At 46.6% G+C, this 20,037-nt stretch overlaps 1 pseudogene; it reads right to left on the bottom strand.

Moving 5' to 3' along the window:
• Window positions 1–1,484: 1,484 nt before the first annotated feature.
• Window positions 1,485–4,406, bottom strand: LOC123850212 (small ribosomal subunit protein uS19-like; annotated as a pseudogene).
• Window positions 4,407–20,037: the final 15,631 nt, after the last annotated feature.

The following is a 20,037-nucleotide window of genomic DNA, read 5'->3' as shown; positions in this document are numbered from 1 at the left end:
AATTTTCTGGTCCAAAATCCCCGTGGCCACCACTGGGTGGCACTCATGTGCTCCCCCATAGCTCCAGTCCAGGCTCATTCCCGAAAGCCATCCTCCTTGCCCATCGTCCACACAGTCCTGACCAATCACGCAGTGTCATCAGTCCAGCTTCCAGTATGTCATTAATTGAAGTGATAATCTCTTTTGTCTCCAGGTATGCAATACTGTTTCGAATTAACAACCTGCATGGGCTCAAGCAATTCCATGGATTCCATTAACATGCCCAGTTATTTGTCTTCTGTTTTTCAGTATTAGGTAGAAAAATGACTCCTAATCAGACATAATATCCATCAATTAACACATTTAGGTCAAGGAAATGCAACCACTTCACATAAAGTCCATTCACATGTTCCAGTTTTCCTCCAGACTGTCACCTTAACCCCATCAACCTGTCAACCACTGCATCCTCATATCCTTCCAATCTAACCACAGCCCCATCAGGACCTCACCACCAGGTTCAGAGATCACAGTGCATTGGTGTCCCATATCAAGGTGTCCCAGAAAAGTTTATTCTCCATTACCTGGTTATTTTACCCACACATGTGCAGATGGCCTTGGGTCTCTGGCTGGGGATTGGGCCAAAAGACCCTGACTCTTTCAATAATACTGATCACAACTAATTTGCTGGACCATCACCCCCAATGATTCAAGCTCAGATTTCTCATCATCATCTGCCTTCTGGCTTTTCCAGTTCCTCCAAACTAGAGTAAATAGAGCAGACTTTTTCAGGGATTTTCACTGTGGGGGGACTGGCAGAGGCTCCCATTGGTCCACCCAACCTCCACTAATGCTGCATTAAGACATTTGTTTTGGGATGCCTGGGTGGCTTAGTTGGTTAAGTGTCTGCCTTCAGCTTAGGTCATGATCCTGGGATCATGGGTCCCATGGGTCCTGGGATTGTGTCCCACATCGGGCTCCCTGCTCAGCAGGGAGTCTGCTTCTCCCTCTCCCTCTGCTGCTCCCCCTGCTTGTGCTCTCTCTCTCTCTCTCTCTCTCTGACAAATAAATAAAACCTTAAAAAAAAAAAAAAGATTTCCATGCTACTGTGGGAAGTCCCTTGACTATCCTCTTTGTCATTCCCCATATTCTTGTGGATTATTCTAATTGTCTTAGCATCTATAAGACCAAAAAAGGGGGTGGGTGCCTGGGTGGCTCAGTCATTAAGCGTCTGCCTTTGGCTCAGGTCATGATCCCAGGGTCCTGGGGTCGAGCCCCACATCGGGCTCCCTGGTCAGCGGGAAGCCTGCTTCTCCCTCTCCCGCTCCCCCTGCTTGTGTTCCCTCTCTCACTGTTTCTCTCTGTCTAATAAATAATAAATTAAAAAAAAAAAAAAGCCCTAAAAGGGTAAGTTGATGACCCCGATCCACATAATGGGACAATTCTATCACATTATACTCCCTGGTTTCAGTAATTTCTTAATTTTGTCCCCCTGCCACCTGGACTACCTTCTTGGTAGACAGAAGTCTTAGAAGTGCTTGTTATCTATTGTTCCAACATAATTTTTCCTTTGGTAGCATTCTAGAAGCTAGCAGCCATAGCTCAAATCAGCTGACATCCAAGTCTGGCACAGTGTGAGGTCCCCCACTGAACACTCTCCTTCACTTTCTTCCTTCTTCTCCTTCCCCTCCTCCTCCTTCTTCTTTAGAGAAGTCTGTGTTGATGTTGGCCAAATAGGCTACTTGAGAGGGATGAACCTCGAGGAGTGAGCGGCCCCAACGCCAGGCCTGCCGTGCTTCACAGGCTTGTAGGTGACGGAGAACTCACTCAAGCAGTGGCCAATCATCTCGGGACTGATTTCCACCTGGTCGAAGATCTTACCGTGATAGACACCCACCATGCTGACCACCATCTCTGGCAGGATGGTTATGTCCCGCAGGTGCATCTTAACCACCTCAGGCTTCTCCATGGGGGAGCCTGCTTCTTGGCCTTGGACAGGTGCCTCAGCAGTGAGTGCCGCTTCCTCTGTAAGCCCCAGCTCAGCCTCTGCCACTACCGAGCACTGTACAGTTGGATCAACTGCTCAGGGGACATGTCCAGCAGCTGGCCAAGGTCCATGCCGTGGTAGGTGAACTTGTGAAAGATGCACTTCTTCTTCTGCTCACTTCTGCCATCTTGTCAGGCCTTTGGAAGGACCACCCACTCTCCCTGCAGACAACAATAACCAGAGAGTTGTATATTTAACTTGTTTCTTTTTGTTTGAATTCCCTTATATATCTAGGGAGGCAACTTCTCAGGAGGTGGGTCTATCAGTCCTAAATTCCATTGGTAACTTTTATGTCTAGTAATCGATCACAGCACAGCTGCTGTTTCATACCTCAGGTGACTCAGTAGCTACCCGAATACCAAAGATGAAAGTCACGCTTCCTTTTCCCAAAGAACACTTTCACCACATTTCAGTAAGTCAGGATCAGTACAGCAAACCCCACTTAGGACGCCAACTCTGTCAGGGATCCCCAAGGCCACCCTCAGTTTTGATGATTTGCTGAAAGGACTTACAGGACCCAGAGAAACTGTTACATCACAGTTACGAATTATTACAGCTAATGAATACAGATTGAAATCAGCAAAGAAGGGGCGCCTGGGTGGTTCAGTCGTTAAGTGTCTGCCTTCGGCTCAGATCACGATCCCAGGGTCCTGGGATCGAGCCCCGCATCGGGCTCCCTGCTCCGCGGGAAGCCTGCTTCTCCCTCTCCCGCTCCCCCTGCTTGTGTTCCCTCTCTCGCTGTCTCGCTCTCTGTCAAATAAATAAAATATTTTTTTAAAAATAGTACTAAAATCAGCAAAGAAAATAAATACATAGGGGGAGTCCAGGAAAAATCAGATGCAAGCTTCCAGTTGTTCTCTCTCAGAGAAGTCACAGGGACAGCACTTAATTCTCTCTGTAATGATAAATAACAACATATGTGAAGTGTTGCCAATCAAGGAAACTCACTTGAGCCTTGGTGCCCAGGAATTTGATTGCAGGTCTGTCATGTAGGCATGGAGCACCTTAGCTACCCGTCTTCAGCCCCTCCAGAGATAAGATTGACACGGCATGGCCCAGAGCCCCAGGCAAAGAAAAACAGGCCGTCACCATAAATCACACTGTTAGCATAATCTATCTAGCACAGCCCAACACCCCAGGTAAATAGATATCCTTATCGGACCAGATATTCCCAAGGCTTAGAGGTTATCTGCCAAGAGCCAGTCAAGGGCCATTGTTTTCTTTGAAATGTGCTGGGTTTGAACACCCCAAGCCTACTGATCCTAATCCTTCACTACACCGTCTTGCACATTTTGTTACGTTTCCTGTTAGGTATTATTCTTATTCACTCTTGTAAATGGAGTGTTTCATGTATTAAATATGTTATTTATATTATGAAAGCTATTGGTGCCTACCTGTTACTGTTGTACCACATGACCTTCCTGAATTCCCCCGCTGATTATTAGATTTGGTTCTCACGGGTTTTCCAGATACACATTCCCATCACCTGCAAATCACAGGTCCAGTTTTCTGATTGCTGCTATAACAGTCTCACTAAACAGTCCAGCAGGTATATTTCCTGACTTTTATCAGAATATAACTTTACAATCATTTTACTATATCAGTTTTTAAAACACCAGGTAGTGCTTTCATCCATTAGAAACACAGGCTTTGGGGCGCCTGGGTGGCTCAGTCGGTTGGGCGACTGCCTTCAGCTCAGGTCATGATCCTGGAGTCCCGGGATCGAGTCCCGCATCGGGCTCCCTGCTCAGCGAGGAGCCTGCTTCTCCCTCTGACCCTCCCCCCTCTCATGTACTGTCTCTCATTCTCGCTCTCTCAAATAAATAAATAAATCTTTAAAAAAAAAAAAAAAGAAACACAGGCTTTAAGACCAACACAGTTCATGAGCATTTACTACCTTTGGTTCATGTTTGAACAGCCCTTTTTCTGCTTTTGAGACCAGCCAGAGTCTGTGTATCTCATGTAAGGTGGATGAAAATAAACCTTTAGGAAGGTTACCTTGAAAATAATAAGATCTAAACTCATGGAAGAACATCTTAAATACACAGACTACTTGAATATGCCATCTGCATCCCGGTCTCCTTCCCCAGCGTCCAGGCTCACCCTGTTCCTGGGAACCAGACTACAGCCTTAGCTGACTTCTATTTCTCGGGGCCTTTACGTCTGAATAATACCCTTTAAGCAGTATCTACATGCACTGCCAGTTTCATTCTAAAACACATCTGATTGTACTTCAAGGGTTTCTATTTCCTATGTGAAGTTTAAATCTTAGCACGGTGCAGAACGTTTATAACCTGACCCTAGTTCTGTTCTCGCTTCTATCTACTCAGTACCTATTCTCACCATACAGACCTACTCGCCGTTCCCCAAACATCTCGTGCATGTTGCTATGGACTGGATTGTGCCCCCATATTCATATGCTGATGCCCTAACCCCCAGTGTGATGGTATTTGGAGATGAGGCCATTTGGGAGATATTTGGGCTTAGATGCGGTTGTGAGTATGACTCATGATGGGATGAGCCTTTGGGAGAAGATACACCAGAGAGCTCTCTCTGTCTCTGTCTTCTGTTGCGTGAGGACACAGTGGTCTTCTACAAGTGAAGAGAGTTCTCAGCAGATACCAGCCATGTTGGCACCTAGATCTTGGAACTCCTAGCCTTCAGAACTCTGAGGAAATAAACTTCTGTTGTGGAAGCCACCTGACCTATGGAATTTTGTTATGGCAGCTAACAATCCTTTACCAATTCAAATGCTGTGTTGAGGGGAGGTTTTCCACCTGCACCAATGGGGTGTTCTACAATTGAACTCAATTCTGACACCATCTACCCAGAGACAGCCCCAGACCCCACAGGTTAAGGGCTCAGTCCCATAAAACTGCCCCGCCTTCAGCTGTCAATCACAGCTGTGCCTCAGACCAACTGGCTGTAAATCAGAGCCTCCCACGTCCCCGTCCTGGGGCTGACTACTTTGCTAGAGCAGCTCACAGAACTCGGGAAACCCATTTACTCACTAGATTACTAGTTTGTTACAAAGGATCTTAAAGGATAGAAACCAACAGCCAGATGAAGAGATAAGTAGTAGGAAGTAAGGAGCTTCTGTCCTCACGGAGGCTACAGCTGGGCACAGGGGCACATATGCATTCTGGTTCACCAACATTGGAAGCTCTCTAACTCCCCTCCTTTGGGGGTTTTTATGGAGGCTTCATCAGCTAAGCATAATTGATAAGCGCATTGACCATTGGTGATAGATTCAACCTCCAATCCCTCTCCCGTCCCCAGAAATTAAAGGGCGGAACGGAAAGTTCCAAAGCTCTAGTCACACGGTCGGTTCGCATCAGCCCCATCCTCATGTGCCTCCTGAAAGTCATCTCATTAACAGAAACCCATGTGGGGTGGAAAGGGGCTCGTTATGAAGAACAAGACAATTTCACCTTTATGGCTGTGACGTGACTTTGGAACTGAGGACAAGAGACCAAACATTGTAACACAGACACTCTCATTGCTCTTACCGGCCAGGAAATCCCAAGGTTTGGGAGCTGTGGTCTAGGAACTGTGGATAAAGACCAAGTATATGTTTCTTTCTTTCTTTCTTTTTTTTTAATTTATTTATTTGACAGAGAGATAGCACAAGTAGGCAGAGCGGCAGGCAGAGGGAAAGGGAGAAGCAGGCTCTCTGCTGAGCAGGGAGCCCGATGTGGGGCTTGATCCCAGGAGCCTGGGATCATGACCTGAGCCAAAGGCAGCTGCTTAACCGACTGAGCCACCCAGGCGCCCCCAAGTATATGTTTCTCACAAATCACAGTATCACACAGCGGGCAGACAAAGTCACGTGTTTATACGCCCAGGTGGGAGCTTTGCTTTTCCTTCTGCTCCTCTCGAATGGCTGCTCTGCCTGGAGACTCCTATTCATTTCAAGACCCAGGTCAGGTGTTACCTCCACTAGCAGCTTTCCAGACTTCATTCGTCCTGCCCCACGTTTGGGGCTTGCTACCTCATCCCGGTCCCACTGCAAAGTGAAAGGCACGACTCATCGGCAAGCGGCAACAAAGATGTGGAGGCACTAATACCGACCGTTGTCCTTTCTTCCCCGTTCCCTTCTGTTTGTATTTGCTATTTAATGTCACTGTAAACACAGAAACTTTAAAATTACAGCGTGAGTGTTACTGTTCATCTTTAACTGCGCGATACCAGTTTGCAATGCAAATATAAGAGCACTCCTTGCCGAAGTGCAATCGCTGAAACGGCGCGGCCCATTGCTCATGCTCCTTACCAGACAGCACACACGTCATTCTTGACGCTCACGCCTTCTGCCCACACCAGCCTCACCTGCTGTGAGTGAGGAAAAGCGTCTGCGGGGCGCCCCTCTTCCGATCCTCGAAGCCATCCTTTCCAGAGAAGCGTGGTCCACGCGGGGGCTACACAGGTCGAACAGATCACGGTAGGGCTCTGGGTCGTCGGTTTTCTAGAAGGCTTGTCCTCTCAGTGTTTGAAGCAAGTTCCGGCTAGCGTGGAAAGCAGCCCTGGGTCGTCCCGCCAAGCCCAGGTTGTGATTCCCAGGGCCGTCACTGCATGCTTACCTAGTACTCACTGCGCATGGCTTCACTGAGGGTGAGCCCGAGCCCTGTCCACGTAGGTCTGCCCGGTGCCTGTGTCCCTGGCCGGGCTGCTCCGTGGGCCTGGCCCTGCCTTTCCCTTCACACACCAGGCACTGTGCTGGGTGCGGGCATGCAGCCGTCGGCAAGACGACCGCGACCCTGCTCTCATGGGGCTTGTGCTCTACAGGGGCTCGCTGGAGTCGCTGGGAAAGAGAAGAAAACAGATACACAAGAAAGCAGGTATGTGTGGTGCCACCACTCCACAAAGCATGCAGGGAGGGCTCCCATGCAGGGGCAGAGAGGGCTGCAGGGGCAGAGAGGGATCCAGGGGCAGAGAGGGACCCAGGGGCAGAGAGGGACCCAGGGGCAGAGAGGGACCCAGGGGCAGAGAGGGATCCAGGGGCAGAGAGGGACCCAGGGGCAGAGAGGGCTGCAGGGGCAGAGAGGGCTCCCATGCAGGTGGGACAGGAGGGCAATCCCTGAGCAAGTGGCGGCTGAGGTGAGCCCTGCAGAAGGGGTGTGGGCCGCAGCCAGGCAGGGCCTATGCTCAGGGACAGGGCCTGGAGCCCCCTCTCAGGCAGGGGGTGCTGAGGGCTTTGAGGCAGGGATCTGGCAGCTCCCAGTGAAGCATGGAGGGGCAGAGCAGAAGCCCCCTGTGGTGGGCTGGCTGGGGAGGGAGCAGAAAAGAGGGGGTGGGAAGGGAAGCCTGTGCCCGCACCCTTGGGCTCCATAAATATTCTGAAAGCATTACGATACGGTCAGAGCTGTCAATTAGTTCTCTCCGGGACCCTTTCTTTCACAGGTGGACAGATAGTTTATATACAGGCGTCTCTGCTTTTTAAAGGTTTGCAATAGGGGGCACCTGGTGGCTCAGTCAGTGGAGCATCTGCTAAGCATTTGCCTTTGGCTCAGGTCATGATCCTGATGTGGTTTTGGAATATAGGTGAGGTTTGGTCGGCTGAGATCCAGAGCCAACGACCAAGAAGGAATTCTTGAGACGTCTTTGGTGCAAAATGGTGGTTTTTAAAGCACGGGGACAGGACCCGAGGGCAGAAAGAGCTGCTGCACCCGGGCTGCGAGGGGTGGCTGATTACATACTATGGGGTTGGGGGTAGTTAGGAAAAAGGGAGGTTTCCAAAGAACTTGCATATGCTAAAGAGGACCTACGAGATACCAGAGACCTTGCCATTGTCAAGCTGAGGTTGTTGACCCCGCGAGTAAGGCGTTGACATTAAGATAGTTTGGAACTTCCTGGAAGAATATCACACACACACACCCAGGAGTGGGGTGGGGCGGGTACAGGGTGTCAGCTCGGGCTTTGTCCTCAGCTAGCCCTCTGCTCCCTCATCAATCCCAGGGGCCCGGGATCCAGCCCCTTGCCGGGCTTCCTGCTCCGCGGCGGGGAGCCTGCTTCTCCCTCTCCCTCTGCTCCTCCCCCTGCTCGTGCTCTCCCACTCTCTCTCTGTCAAATAAATAAATAAATCTTAAAAAAACAAACAAAAGTTTGTAATATGCCAGTTTGCTTTTACCAAAGATTACACTAGTACCTGTTTTCACTAAACAAAAGAAATCTGAAGAGAATTGTCACTTTTACGAAAAAAGTCAAAAGGCAAAAATAGCAACTGATGTCTGTTTTGCAGCGAGCTGCTGTGGAGGAAGCGCGCCCCGCGAGCGGCCCCACCAGCTCCTTCCCGGGGACCACACTCGGCGGGTCAGCGTCCAGCCGCCGGAGCCGCGAACGGTGTCTCCATTTAGCAAGATGTGTCCTAAAGCATCAGAAAAAGCCTTAGACGGGTTTATTTTTTGGTCTGGGACACTTTCAGAAGTTTCATGGGAACCCTGTACTTTCGGATGGCGGGACACCTGCACTCCTGCTCTGCGTCCTCCCTCCGTTCCTCCTCCCTCCAGAACTGGGGTGGACAAAGCGCAGCCCTGCCCGCCGGCCTCCGCCTGTTCTGTTACTGCCTGCAGGCTAAAGTGGTTCTGACGTCGAGAAATGATTGAAAAAGACTAAACGAAGAGTATCACACAGCCCACGGGAAGTCTAGGAAACTCAGACGTCAGCCTCTGTAGACACTCTTCCTGGAGCGTGGCCACAGCCAGCCGTGAGCGTGACACCGCTCCGCACACAAGGCCCACGTGAGTAGTTGCGATCGAGGCCATGGGGTCGTCGAAGCCTAATATTTGCGACTTGGTCCTTCACGGACAGTTCGTCCACGCTGCTCTAAAATACTCAGAGGGCACAGCTCTCTTTCTCACTCCATGACGGCCACAGACGAACACAGGTAAGAGCACAGCGTGAGCGAAGGCATTGTTGAAGGAAAACCGCAGGCCCCACTGGAGTCCCTGGTGCTGCCTCGTCACCAAACCAGGGCTTCATCTCGACCCTGACTGCAGTGCCACCGCCCCAGGAATGCAGTCCGTCTGGAACTCCCTGGTCAGCACGGTGAGGTGATCTACCTCATAAGACCCTTTCGTCCCCCAGAGGGAAGTGATCTTGCCTGAAATGATCTCTTTTACTCGTTTGTTTATGACTTCCTGTCCTGCCTTCAAAAACATTTCCTTTTCTGTACCCCCTGGAGCTTCCCAATTCCCGAATTGTTGAATGAAGTCAGATCCTCAACTTCCCTCAATTGAATTTTGTGTTTTAACAGGGTGAAGACAGGTGTCAGGTCAGGCTTACTGGGGGCGAGAGGCCCCTTGTGTGTGAGTGGCCGGTGTCGTCGGGAAGGGCAGGGGAAGGGGAGGGTGTGGGGCCATCTGCAATCCAAGCGGGGGGGCTTCGGAGGCTTCGAGGTGGCTGTGTCCCTCCAGCGAGACGTGAGGTCCTGAAGGGACGGAGGAGAGCTGTGTCCCAAAGCAGAACAGGCAGCTGGCCGGACGAGGGGAAACACAAATCTGACTGCTTCCCGCGGGGCTTCAGCTGGGGACAAGGATGGCAGAGAGAAGAAGTGACTCCGGGTCGGACACACGGCGGCGAGACGGCAGCCGGGCACACAGCCACAATCCACAATCCACAAGAGGAAGACGCTAGGCAGAGCGAGGACGAGAGCCCACATCAAACGCTCGGCGTGTCCGCTCAGAAAGGATCGCAGCACCTTGAGGGCAGGAACGCAGGGCACTGAGTACCTTCTGTCAGGAGGTGGGAGGGAAGGAGCCGCGGGAGGGAGGAGGAGGGGGGCCAGAGGACCCAGATAGTGTCACACCACAGAGACCGAGAGAAGAGGAGCACCCCAGGGGAGACGTGGGGCGGGACCCCGTCGCACGAGGGCCCAACACCAGCGTGAGCACACATGGAGAAAAGGCTAAACGTTCATTTACTGACATCTCCCAGCAGAGGAGAAAAACAAAGCAGAGGTTAGGGTTTTGGGATTTTGTTACTAAATAAATAAATAAATAAATAAATAAATAAAGTCACACTCTAACAAATTTTAGACTTCTATAAGAAAATGTTGGACAGATATGAAGCTCGGATTGAATATTACATAATTAAGAATCCAATTTCACTAGACCTGAAAGGAATAAATGAGACATATGCCAAACTTTTTTCTCTTAACTTTTCAAACTGAACAGGGTCATCTTATATCATAGTCCACATTGAGCTGAAGAATTTAGGCTGAAAAGTTGGAGAAGAAAGTAGGAGGTGACGGGGGTCAGGCCGGGGTCAAAGGGCGAGCTGGATGCCGGAGTGATGAGCAGGAGGGTTTGCATAACGCCTGCATGGCTGTCAACACGCATCTCTGCATTTGGACTGCACTCGACACAGGAAATGAATGAGCTATTGCTCTTCCTTCGCTGGATTTACTGCCTACCATGCTGTATTTCTAATACAGGACGTGTTTTCTCAGCGACTCTGAGAAAGAACTTAATACACAGATTTAATTTATAACCATTCAACCTAGCTTTTTGAAGATTCCATAAGACCACATGCTACTGGTTGGACCTAAGGGGAAAAATAAACCAGGTCCAGTATAAAACTTGAACTGCAGATGACTCTAACTCTTACCAAAGTATGAGAAAAACCCTACTTCATTGCTAGTTAGGGGAAACCTAAACTCCTCTAGTTCTCATATCTGAATCAGGGGAGGCAGCAGCCCAGACAGGGATGGTCCTCCAGGTCTCACCTACAACACCCGGCCGTTCAGATGGTACCAACAGGACTAGTCAAGCTACCAACGTAGAGATTGTTTTTCCAGTAAGTTCTGTCAACAGCTCTTATTGAGCAAATTATCCAGCATCTGAACTGAATTTTGTTGGGCCCCTGAGGTTCGTTATCATTGCTATCAATATTCTTTTTTTTTTTTAAGATTTTATTTATTTATTTGACAGAGAGAGACACAGCGAGAGAGGGAACACAAGCAGGGGGAGCGGGAGAGGGAGAAGCGGGCTTCCCGCGGAGCAGGGAGCCCGATGTGGGGCTCGATCCCAGGACCCTGGTATCATGACCTGAGCCGAAGGCAGACGCTTAACGACTGAGCCACCCAGGCGCCCTGCTATCAATATTCTTGAGTGTTCCTTCCCAATTAAAAGTTTCATACTTCTCTCTGCTTTCCAAAATCTAGACAGAAGATAACTGGGAAAATGTAGAAAACTAGGTAATTGGGGGACAGAGAGAGCAAGCTCAAACACTATCTGCCCCCCTAAAATGGTCTGGCAGAGACTGCTCATTTGATTTATTTTTGTTTCCTTATTATATCTGTAGTCTTCAAAAATGAATCATACTCCAGCTGCACTTATTAAAACCGTCACAAAAACACTGCATTTTATTTTAGCTTAAGAGTAAATGTGTAGTTTGGGGCTTTAAAGTAATACAGAACGGAGTCTTGCTTTGTGATGCTCTTCAAAGCCAAGCTTGACGCTCCCGCGCCGCATGAGGCCGGCCATTAGCGCATCATGTGGAACAAGTTCAGTTATGGGCACGTCAGGAAGGAAGGCAGCGAACAGTGTGCATCCCAGAAAGAAGGTGCATACTACTGCAGAATTCACCTAGAATTCTTTTATGGAGGTTCGACATTAAAAATGGGATATATTAACCTGTAAAAAGATGATTGTCCAACCTAAAAATACTCACAATTTATTTCCTATACTAGGGTCTGCCAAAACCTAACTGCACACGCCTCTTGCTCATTTCAGGCATTTAAACAAAAGTACTAAAGCTGTCAGATTTTAAAAGCCATGCCTAATTTTAAAACTGCTTAGAACCTAGATCTCTCGGGGCGCCTGGGTGACTCAGTCGTTAAGCGTCTGCCTTTGGCTCAGGTCATGATCCCAGGGCCCTGGGATCAAGTCCCACATCAGGCTCCCTGCTTCGCGGGAAGACTGCTTCTCCCTCTCCCAGTCCCCCTGCTTGTGTTCCCTCTCTCGCTGTGTCTCTCTCTGTCAAATAAATAAATAAAATCTTAAAAAAAAAAAAAAGGAACCTAGATCTCTCTATATAAATACTTTTATTTTTATTTTATTTTATTTTTTAAAAGATTTTATTTATTTATTTGAGAGAGAGAGAGAGAGAGAGAGGGAGAAGCAGGCCTCCCGCCAAGCAGGGAGCCCCACACGGGGCTCGATCCCAGGACCCTGGGATCATGACCTGAGCCGACGGCTGATGCTTAACCAACTGAGCCACCCAGGCACCCCAATACTTTTATTTTTTAAAAAGATTTTATTTCTTTATTTGAGAGAGAGAGAGAGTGAACGAGAGAGAGAGAGTGCACAAGCAGGGGGCAGAGGGAGAGGGAGAAGCAGACTCCCCGCTGAGCAGGGAGCCTGATGCGGGACTTGAACCCAGGACCCCGGGATCATGACCTGAGCCCAAGGCAGACGCTTAACCCACTGAGCCACCCAGGTGCCCCTATATATAAATACTTTGAAAAGTAGAAATATGAAACAGTTTTAAAAAGTCATGTAGAAATTAAAGTTATATTAAAACTCAGTGTGTAAAGAATGATTTCTGCTTCCAAGATGGAGTAACACAAGAACAGACAACGCTGTGAAACAGTTGTTTCTGACACCAGTTCTCGGGTGAAAATCAGCGACTGCGGCATACTGGGGAGACACCCAGTGTGCCCCCTGGGAGGCAGGTGGTCCACCTGAGTGGGGGCAGCCACTCCCTGGGGGCTCACAGGGTAGAGGCAGGGAGGGGGAGAGTTCTGAGGATGGAGGGTCACCTGGAGCGCTGAGCTCCGGGTGGTGTGTGAGCAGAGGAGCTGCCACACGGGAGCCGGGGACTATCACTGAGGTGTGCGGGGCTGGGAGCAGTCCCGCTCCATCAGGCAAAGGAGAAGACATGCTTCTCCCTCGCCGGGCAGGGTGCTGGGAAGGGCATTCCTCGGTGGTGCAGTAGAAGCAGCCCGGGAATAGGAGTGCTCTGGCCCCACAGAGCACTGCTTCAGGGCAAGCCTGGGAAGTTGAGACTGCGTGAGTGACTCAACGGCATCCCCGAAGAAGCCTCACTCATGTTCGCGGGAATCCAAGAACAGCCCTCACCCAACAAGGTGAGCCTTACAGTGTCTGGCAGGCAGAGAGGCAGGGAAATATGACCCATTGTGGGAAAAAAAGTCAGTTAATAAAAAATGTAAAAATTAAAAATAGTAATGACACAGATATCAGAACTAGCAGATAGGAACACTGAACGAATGATCATAACTGTATTCCTTATGTTCAAGAAGGAGCAAGCATGTGAGGAGGGAGAGGGGAAATATAATCAAGACCCAAATCAAACTATTCAAGATGAAAGTACGATGCTTGGGATAAAAAATACACTGGAGGGGTGCCTGGGTAGCTCAGTCGTTAGGCGTCTGCCTTCGCCTCAGGTCATGATCCCAGGGTCCTGGGATCGAGCCCCGCATCGGGCTCCCTGCTCCGCGGAAAGCCTGCTTCTCCCTCTCCCACTCCCCCTGCTTGTGTTCCCTCTCTCGCTGTTGTCTCCCTCTGTCAAATAAATAAATAAAATCTTTAAAAAAAATACACTGGATGGGATTAATACAAGATTGGACAATACAGAAGAAAAGATGGGTAAACTTGAAGAAACAGAAGTAGAAACTCTCCAAAGTGAAACATGAAATAGAAAGACCGAGAACCATCAGTGTGGCATCAGAGCCGTGGGGCAGACTTAGTCAGACTAGAGCATATCCCGTTGGCGACCCTGAGCGAGAGCAGAGAAGAGGGGAGCATTATGGAAAAAATAACACACCAAATTTTCCAAATCTGATAAAAACTCTAAGCCAGCAGTTTCAACTGGGGATGATTTTGCCCTTGAGAACATTTGGCGTGTCTGGGGCAACTAGAAAATAGCATTCGCACCTGCGGTGGCGGGGTGGGCAGGGGGGCTGCAGCTTGCCCTGCATGGCGTAGACATCCCCAGGCTCCACAATGTCCAGACTGGACCCAGAGGTCTGAGAAGCTCAGTCAGCCCCAAGCAGGGGAAAAAAAAGAGAGAGAGAGAGAAGAGCCCAAGGCATGTCATAATCAGATTGCTCAAATTAGTGACAAAGAGAAATCTTAAAAGCTGTCGGTAGGAAAAACGTGTTATGTACACAAGGATGCAGATAAGAATGACAGAGTGCTTCTCCCAGAAACAATGCAAGCCAGACAAGCAGTGCAGCAATCCTCAAAGCCCTGCAGAAGTTTGGGGCTGTCAACCTGCATTTCTACACCAGCAAAAGTATTTTGAAGACGAAGTCAAACCAAACCCTTTTTTGGACATAGTAAAACTGAAAGAATTCATCCCCAGCAGACCTGTGGCACAGGATGTATGGTTTAAAGTTGGTCAGGCGCATTTCTGCAAAGAACACATACAAATGGCCAAAAGACACATGGAAAAGTGCTCAACATCACTCGGCATCAGGAAAATCCAAATCAAAACCTCAATGAGATACCACCTCACACCAGTCAGAATGGCTAAAATTAACAAGTCAGGAAATGACAGATGTTGGCGGGGATGTGGAGAAAGGGGAACTCCTACGCTGTTGGTGGGAATGCAAGCTGGTGCCGCCACTCTGGAAAACTGTGCGGAGGTTCCTCAAAACGTTGAAAACAGAGCTACCCTACGACCCAGCAATTGCACTACTGGGTATTTACCCCAAAGATACAAAAATAGGGATCTGAAGGGGTACGTGCACCCCGATGTTTAGAGCAGCAATGTCCACAATAGCCAAACTGTGGAAAGAGCCAAGATGTCCATCGATAGATGAATGGATAAAGAAGATGTGGTATATATATACAATGGAATACTATGCAGCCATCAAAAAACACGAAATCTTGCCATTTGCAACGACGTGGATGGAACTAGAGGGTATTATGCTAAGCGAAATAAGTCGATCAGAGATAAAGACAAGTATCATATGATCTCACTGATATGAGGAATTTGAGAAACAAGACAGAGGATCATAGGGGAAGGGAGGGAAAAAATGAAACAAGATGAAACCAGAGAGGGAGACAAACCATAAGAGACTCTTAATCTCAGGAAACAAACTGAGGGTTGCTGGAGTGGTGGGGGGTGGGAGGGATGGGGGGGCTGGGTGATGGACATTGGGGAGGGTATGTGCTATGGTGAGCGCTGTGAATCATAGACCTGTACCCCTGAAACAAATAATACATTATATGTTAATATAAATAAATAAATAAAGTTGGTCAGGCAGAAGGAAGCCACACAGGATTGAAGTTTACAAGGAGAGAGAGACAAATTGTGATAGTAATCAGGAGTTTCAGCATTCCTGTCCAAACAACCGAGAGAACGGGACAAATCAGGATCAGGGAGGGCACAGAAGACGTGACCAATATTACCGACCCACTCACCCAGGGGATGTTTGTAAGCACTTCCCCCAGCAATGGCAGAACTTCTCAGGTGCACATGGAACTTTTACCAAGAGAGACCATATTCTGGGCTATAAAACAAGTCTCAATACATGTAAAATAACTTAAATCATGCGAAGTGTGTTCTCTGATCACAATAGAACTACATTAGAGATAAATATTAGAAAGATATCTGGAAAATCACCAAATACTTAGAAACTAAATAATGCACTTCTAAAAACAACCTGTGGGTCAAGGAAGAAACGATAAAGGAAAATATAAAATATTGTGTCTTCCCCTACTTGTGCTCCCCCCCTCTCTCTTTCTCTCTCTCTCATAAATAAAATCTTAAAAAAAGAATCCCAACAGGGTTTTTTGTAGAAATTAATAAGATGATTCCAAAGTTCAAGAAAATACAAAGGACCTAGAATAACCGAAACAACTTTGAAAACTAATAACAGAAAGGGAAGAGTTTGGCTCAGGTCATGATCCCAGGGTCCTGAAATCGAGACCAACATTGGGCTCCTTGCTCAGCAGGGAGCCTGCTTCTCCCTCTGCCTGCCCCTCCCCCTGCTTGTGCGCTCTCTCTTGCTCTCTCTAACAAACAAATAAAATCCTTAAAAAAAATAAGTGACAGTGGGGTGATGATAAGTGGGAGGGCAGACTCCCCTCCTCACCTTACCAACCCATGACTGTAACATTCTAAGCCTGCACCTCAGTTTCCTCATCTGAAAAATGGGGATAATAGGTAGCGCATAGGCTTTTGTAAGGATTAAATAAGATAAATGCTAGTAGTTTAAAGATAACCTAGAATGAAGTAGATGCCCAACAAATGACAGCTAATTATTATGAAAACAGTAATAGTACAAAGGTGTCGGGTGTGTGGCCCATCACATGCAGTCAGGGCATGGGGGAGTTAGGAGCCCATTGTTAAACTTGCAGGAACACTGCAGCCTGTTGTCACACTTAGCCTCCATTAAATGTTCAATTATATCCAATCACAACCTAATAGATTATATTAAATGCACAAGACTCATCACTTTCTAATTACTTTGTATATTAAGATTCTGTGATATTGCACTCTAAATGCGACCCCCACAGCCAGTTTCAGGCTACTGACGGCAACTATTCTAATGAGCCTCGGGAAGAGATGAGCAGCGGCAACTGTTAACGCAGCTTCCCCACACAGTAAATACGCACAAATAACCTCGAGAGCACAGTAATGCTAAAGAGTAGCGAAGTAATTAGTAGTATTTAGAGTGCAAAAATCACAAAATCCTACAAACCAGGGCTTTCCTTTCTAACAGGAGAGCACGTTGTTAAATATCTACCAGCATACCACCTGATATCTAAATTTTTTAATTTTTAAAAAAGTTTTTTGAGATAAAATTAATATAAAAAATTTGTGCATATTTAATATGTACATTTTGATGAGTTTGGACATAGGCACACACCTGGGATATGATCACTGCAAACAAGGTAATAAACATCCATCACCTCCAAAAGATTTCTTGTCCTCTTGCTTTTGGGGGGGAATTAGTATTGTTTTTTACTTTTTAAAATTTAAATTCAATTAATTAACATATATTATTAGTTTCAGAGGTAGAGTTCAGTGATTCGTCAGTCTTATATAATACCCAGTGTTCATTACACCATGTACCCTCCTTAATGTCCATCACCCAGTTACCCCATCCTGCACCTCTTTCCCCTCCAGCAATCCTCAGTTTGTTTCCTACGATTAAGAGATTCTTGTGGTTTGTTCCCTCTCTGGTTCCGTCTTGTTTTATTTTTCCCTCCCTTCCCCTATGATCCTGTTTTCTTTCTCAAATTCCTCATATCAATGAGACCATATAATTGGCTTCTCTCATACTGACTTATTTCACTTAGCATAATACCCCCTAGTTCCATCCACATCGTTGCAAATGGCAAGATTTCATGTTTTTGATGGCTGCTTCATATTCCATTGTGTATATATATATCACTCTTCTTTATCCATTCATCTGTCGTTGGACTCCTGTGCTCTTTCCACAATTTGGCTATTGTGGACATTGCTGCTATAAACATTGGGTGGAGGTGCCCCTTCGGATCACTGCATTTGTATCTTTGGGGTGAATACCCAGTAGTGCAATTGCTGGGTCGTAGGGTAGCTCTGTTTTCAACGTTTTGAGGAACCTCCGCACAGTTTTCCAGAGTGGCGGCACCAGCTTGCATTCCCACCAACAGCATAGGAGTTCCCCTTTCTCCTCATCCCTGCCAACATCTTTTGTTTCCTGACTTGGCCATTCTGACTGATGTGAGGTGGTATCTCATTGAGGTTTTGATTTGGATTTTCCTGATGCCGAGTGATGTTGAGCACTTTTTCATGTGTCTGTTTGCAATTTGTATGCCTTCTTTGCAGAAATGTCTGTTCATGTCTTCTGCCCATTTCTTGACTGGATTATTGTTCTTTGGGTGTTGAGTTTGATAAATTCTTTGTAGATTTTGGATACTAGCCCTTTATCTGATAAGACATTTGCAAATATCTTCTCCCATTCTGTCTGTTGTCTTTTGGTTTTGTTGACTGTTTCCTTTGCTGTGCAAAAGCTTTTTATCTTGATGAAGTCCCAATAGTTCCTTTTTGCCATTGTTTCCCTTGCCTTTGGCGATTTGTCTAGCAAGAAGTTGCTGCGGCTGAGGTCACAGAGGTTGCTGCCTGTGTTCTCCTCTAGGATTTGGATGGATTCCTGTCTCACATTTAGGTCTTTCATCCATTTTGAGTCTATTTTTGTGTGTGGTGTAAGGAAATGGTCCAGTTTCATTCTTCTGCATGTGGCTATCCAATTTTCCCAACACCATTTGTTGAAGAGACTGTCTTTGTTCCATTGGACATTCTTTCCTGCTTTGTCAAAGATGAGTTGACCATAGGGTTGAGGGTCCATTTCTGGGCTCTCTATTCTGTTCCATTGATCTATGTGTCTGTTTTTGTGCCAGTACCATGCTGTCTTGATGATGACAGCTTTGTAATAGAGCTTGAAGTCCGGAATTGTGATGCCGCCAGCTTTGATTTTCCTTTTCAACATTCCTTTGACTATTTGGGGTCTTTTCTGCTTCCATACAAATTTTAGGATTATTTGTTCCAGATCTGTGAAAAAAGTTGATGGTATTTTGATAGGGATTGCATTGAATGTATAGAATGTTCTAGGTAGCATAGACATTTTAACAGTATTTGTTCTTCCAATCCATGAACTTGGAGCGTTTTTCCATTTCTTTGTGTCTTCTCAATTTATTCCATGAGTGTTCTATAGTTTCCCGAGTACAGATCTTTTGCCTCTTTGGTTGGGTTTATTCCCATCTATCTTATGGTTTTTGGTGCAATTGCAAATGGGATCAACTCCTTAATTTCTCTTTCTTCTGGCTCATTGTTAGTGTACAGAAATGTAACTGATTTCAGTGCATTGGTTTTATATCCTGCCACTTTACTGAATTCCTGTATGAGTTCTAGCAATTTTGGGGTGGAGTCTTCTGGGTTTTCCATATAAAGTATCATGTCATCTGCAAAGATTTTCACTTCTTCTTTGCTGATTCAAATACATTTTATTTCTTTTTGTTGCCTGATTGCTGAAGCTAGAACTTCTAATACTATGTGGAACAACAGTGGTGAGAATGGACATCCCTGTCATGTTCCTGGCCTTAGGGGAAAAGCTCTCAGTTCTTCCCCATTGAGAATATTTGCTGTGGGCTTTTCATAGATGGCTTTTATGATATCGAGGAATGTTCCCTCTAACCCAACGCCGTTAAAAGTTTTAATCAAAAAAGGATGCTGTACTTTGTCAAATGCTTTTTTTATTGAGAGGATCATATAGTTCTTGTCCTTTCTTCTATTAATGTAGTGTATCACATTGATAAATTTGTGGTTGTTGAACCAACCTTGCAGCCCAGGAATAAATCCCACTTGGTCGTAGTGAATAATCCTTTTAATGTACTGTTGGATCCTATTGGCTAGTATCTTGGTGAGAATTTTTGCATCCATGTTCATCAGGGATATTGGTCTGTAATTCTCCTTTTTTGGTGGGGTCTTTGTCTGGCTTTGGGATCAAGGTAATGCTGGCCTCATAAAATGGGTTTGGAAGTTTTCCTTCCATTTCGAGTTTTTGAAACAGCTTCAGAAGAATTATTAATTCTTCTTTAAATGTTTGGTAGAATTCTCTTGGGAAGCCATCCAGCCCTGGGCTCTTGTTGTTGGGAGATTTTTGATTACTGCTTCAATTTCCCTCCTGGTTATGGGTCTGTTCAGTTTTTCTATTTCTTCCTGGTTCACTTCTGGTTGTTTATATGTCTCTAGGAATGCATCCATTTCTTCCAGAGTGCCTAATTTGTTGGCATATAGTTGCTCTTAATATGTTCTTATAATTGTTTGTATTTCTTGGGTGTTGGTTGTGATCTTGCCTCTTTCATTCATAATGTTATTTATTTGGGTCCTTTCTCTTTTCTATTTGATAAGTCCAGCAGGGGGCTTATCAATCTTATTAATTCTTTCAAAGAACCAGCTCCTAGTTTCGCTGATCTGTTCTCCTGTTCTTTGGGTTTCTATTTCATTGATTTCTGCTCTAATCTTTATTAATTATCTTCTCCTGTTGGGTTTTGGCTTTATTT

The sequence above is a fragment of the Mirounga angustirostris genome, unplaced genomic scaffold (assembly GCF_029215605.1).
Source record: "Mirounga angustirostris isolate CCGP_5_RB_7025 unplaced genomic scaffold, mMirAng1.0.hap1 SCAF_15, whole genome shotgun sequence".
NCBI lineage: Eukaryota > Metazoa > Chordata > Mammalia > Carnivora > Phocidae > Mirounga > Mirounga angustirostris.
This window is presented reverse-complemented; position numbering and strand designations above follow the sequence as displayed.